Raw genomic sequence first — 4,785 nt, 5'->3', positions numbered from 1 at the left:
AACCGTAATTTGGTCTGAAACCCTCTGATCCGGGAAAACATTTCTTAAATGACTTGATACTTCCCTTGAAGCATAACCTTCAGGGTACTGAGGTGGTCTGTTATACCTACCAAAAATGCTAAGTCACACTTCCATTTATCATTATTCTTTACAGGAATAGAATTACCTTTCTTGTCTACGAAGAGTACAATTTCATTCAAAAGTATATATGCTATTTTCAGCATTATTGCCTTATATACCCACCCGACTTTACAAAAATACTTCCCTTCTCAGTATTGTGGTTCAGCATCTGCCAGGAACTCTTTAGATTAAGGATGATTCAAACCTTTTGACCCAATAAAGTTGACTGTTATCACAAGAACATTGGTTACATGTGGAAAATTTATTGTCTTTGCACACAAAGCTTCCTGGTGTATAATACAGTGCAGGGCAATAAGAGAAGACTCTTTGATGGCTGCTTTTCCGGTCCCATACAGCAGGGAAACCCCGCTCTCTACAGGACCTCCACTGTCGTTTTACCTTGTTCGTTCAGAGTATTTAACGTTTCACATCACGTATTGTTAATATTTTGAAACTCCAGTCTACCCTTCAACAATCCTACCAGATGATTCTTTTTACTTGCTGCCATCGCGGGAGCCCCATCTGTTGTAATACAAACTAAATTCTTGTATTCCACTCCAAACCTAGCTGACACAAGTATTATTCCTGATGGTTGGAGGCTACAGTCTCTCTCTCTCTCTCTCTCTCTCTCTCTCTCTCTCTCTCTCTCTCTCTCTCTCTCCCTCTCTCTCTCTCTCTCTCTCTCTCTCTCTCTCTCTCTCTCGATCGATCGATCGATCGATCGATCGACATTTTAGGAATCTAAGTAATTAAAGTTTAGTAAAATTTCAGCTTGGCAGTTGGCTCCATGGGGCGCACTGCATGCTATTCATTTGTGGAGGGTCGGAACGCAATGAGAAGTCTTGAGAGCGGCATGCAGAGACATGGGCTAAAGACTGAAGTAAACAAGCAGTGGACGACAATCGCATGATGTATTACCATGTGCTGCTGCCTCGCCTTACTAAAGAGGGCGAATTCCCGCGCAAATTCAACCTACGTTACGTTTTTCCCTTCATTGACTTTGGACCTGAACCTACATAATAAACTCTTTGTGGGATTTTCGTATAGATACAACTGAAAACCTTCATATGGACTTCTACTAACAAATTATGCTTTCTGAGTGTGATTGCAAACCAGTTAATTAAGTAGTTAATAGCTACCATTGCGATATCTGTTTACAAATTCTACAAAATACTAGCCAGTATGAATTTTGTGAATAATGGGCTATTTACTTTTTCTTTCCTTCAACACTAATATTCAGTTATGTGTGAATAAGCAAGTGAGTTATTTTAGCATTTTTTTCATATTATGAAAGTATAACTTGTATATCAGCGGGTCCCAAGTAGGCATGTGACACTAATTATGAGACTTAAACTGAATACCAACTATCTCTCACTCTTGCACTGCAACTATCTCCCAACACATGGGTGCCCACGTATGAGAATTCGTATTTCACGGATGAAGAATAGTGTAAAAACATACATTTATTAAATGGTTGGTCATGATCTTTACGTCAGACATAGTTTTTTTATGAAAGACACTCATCGAACCTCTTAAAATTTTTATCTTCGTAATAGAATTATTATTTGTATGTGGAAGAGAATGGGACTTGGCATTTATTGACTCATTAAACACCAAAAACCGACAGCATTTAATTTAATGCCACGTCCAGTGTTGTACTGTACCTTTCCTTAGGTTTATTTTCTTGCTGTATATTTAGTCTAAAATATTTGTGTCAGTACCTGTTGACTTTCAGCTTGTATTTACCATTCATCTCTGTAATTTGTTCAATATTCTGTGTATGTTACAGTATATAGTATTTATTACCAATTCCTTCTCCTAAAGGGTTTTGGGATTTTAACGTAAATTCTCAGTACACATTTGATTTATGCTATTTATATAAAGATGTGTTTACTCTATCAAAGCATTAAGTTTAAAGTTTTGCATTTATATTCATCTGTTGTTTAAACTCATTTTAGTGAAGTATCATTCACAGTATCATTAAAAATGTCTTTAAATTCAATTGTTATTGATAAATGAACTGATGCATGGGAATTCAGTCCGGCAACTCTTTTACTTGTGGTGATTTCTTATTGTTTGGAACTCAATGCTAGTATGAGTTATGACTTCCGTCCAGTACTAAGTTACTGTTGTGATGCTAATTAAAACATTTGCATATAAAATACATGTTACATTATAGAGGGTAGTGCTGAATAGACTCGGAAGAGCCTAAAATAGTAATGCTATTCCACTTACCTAATAACTTTCATATTCCAAAGAAAAAAGTTTCATATTTTTTTTTTTTTTTAGAATTATACAAGCTAGCATTTTTGGTCTACCTTAACCTTAGAGACTCTGAGCTGAAGGATTCTTTAATTTTTGAAATGGCATATGGAGGATCTTAATTTATTAATGTCTTTTTAATGACTAGTTGGGTTTTATAAATAATTTCATTGACTATCTGATGATTAATTAGCCACCCTTCCTCAGATTCTGCAATTGGCTATTTTCATTTCCTCGGGAGTGATTAATCTCTTGTAAAAACAGGATATAATCCCACTGTTTTTGCTATGAATAATGCATTTCAACTGAAAATGGTTACAATGAGTCATTGAACTGTTCATGATCCTTTTTTTTCTTCCTTCAGTGCATCAATCAAACTCATAACATGCAGTTTTGACATTTGCTACATCCTGTATTTAGTTTCTAATTGGGAGCATTGGATAACTTGTGTGAAAAATTCATCTGTTTAACTTCTGATGAGTGATCATCCTGATATACTCGCCTTTATTTTGAAATAGCACACTGTACAGTAGGCTGGGAATCAGTCTTGATCTTTCAATCCTAGATGCCCTCTAGGTTTTTTTATTTATCATTATTTTTTTTTTTAACGTTTGATCTTGCCAAAACTTTCTTACATGTGGGATGTTGTATATCAAAAGATAAATTGAATTATTCTTTAATTAAGGCGGCCTCATACCCTTCAAAAGTGAGTGATATTCAACAGTGCCATGTACAATCCTAATGGACAGCTTAGCATATTATCGCCAATAATAGAAACAAATTCCTCAAACAGAAGGACTTATTGTCCAAAGAGTAACTAGAACTATTATCTTACAAATAAATTTTAGATTATAAAGCCTAGTATCCCCAATGCACTTCTGACGCTTACAGCGTACACTTATTTCAGATGTAGTTTAGCATCTTCATTGGCCTAATAACTCAATAGTTACCACGCACAGAATTAGACAAAAAGTAATTAACAGGATTAAATGTATAAAAAGGCTACGAGAACAGGTAGCTTCATCATGTCAGTTTGAAACTCATATAACGTGCTGAATTGTGTGTTACAGATGAATAAGGGTAAGAACTCAGGTTACCTATTGGCCAAGAGTGAAAGAATAGTTTTAGTTTAGACAAGGAAGAGATTGATTAGATAAAGTGTTTATTGTCAAATAGTTATTTGTAAAGTTTGAAGGTAAAAGGAAATACCAGTGGGTTGCATGTATGAACTTTGATCAATGTTATGATTGAACCAATAGAAATGCAATCTGTAGAGAATTGAGAATGCTAGTTATAGGTAAGTTGTTCAGAAAAAAACCAGAATATTTTTTGATGGATGTGAAGCATGAAAGTTACTGACTCTGTGTAAAAGTTGGTCTATGCAGTTGTCTATGATTTTGTATACTAACCTTTGTTCAGAGTAAGGTCAGATAATATGATATAAATATGATAAGGTAAGGATGCTGTTAATTCAACAGATACAAAAAAAGAGAATAAAATACTCATTAACAAAACAATATGTTCATACAAACTCGTTAACAGTCAAACTGTTTGTCAAGTCTGAGGGTGGTGTACCGTAAGTGTGTCACACACGCTCGTACACTGTAAAGCGAACTTTTATTACAACAGTATTAGTGAAAGAAAGTTACAAAAATTCAAACAGATCTATACAAGCATATGCAGGCATAACAGGTTATCAGTGCGAGGAGAGAGCGATAACAACAATATACAAAAAAAAAAAAAGAGAGAAATATATGGTTTTCAATATTTATACTTTTATTTGTCAGTGTACCTTTTATGCTTCAAATATCCATTTGCTAAATACAGTAACATACACAGAAGGGCGGATCATATAAGATGCCACCCATGAGGCATTGATAAGTAGCCCCAGCATTATGAAAGCCAGAACAGAAGTAATTGAAGGTGAATGCACTGAAGGGGGTTGATGGTAGTCTTGGGGATATCTTTTGGATTTATTGGCACCTGATAATACCCCTTCAGGAGGTCGAACAATGAGAAAATCTTCGCTTTGTGCAAGTAGGAGGTCACGTCAGTGATATTTGGGAGGGGATTGTGATCCAGCTCTGTCTGCATGTTCAGACACCTGTAATCCCCGCATGAACGGAGGGAGCCATCTTTTTTCAGGACAATGTGTAAGGTAACGACCATGGGCATAAGGACATTTGGAAAAGGCCCATTTCTTCCAATCCAGTTAACATTTGTTTAGTGGCTGCCAAATGATCAGATGTCAGATTCCTGAATCTGGTGAACACTGTGGCCCCAATCATCTTGATATGGTGATGAATGCTGTGTTTAGTGGGAACTGTGGGCGTTTTGCGAAGTTCTGGACAGAAGACTTCCAGGTACGATGTGAGGAGTTGAGTGTAGGCATCCATGGGTGCA

This window comes from Palaemon carinicauda, chromosome 36 (genome assembly GCF_036898095.1).
Source record: "Palaemon carinicauda isolate YSFRI2023 chromosome 36, ASM3689809v2, whole genome shotgun sequence".
Lineage (NCBI taxonomy): Eukaryota > Metazoa > Arthropoda > Malacostraca > Decapoda > Palaemonidae > Palaemon > Palaemon carinicauda.
The sequence above is the reverse complement of the archived record's forward strand: the minus strand, read 5'-3'. Positions refer to the sequence as shown.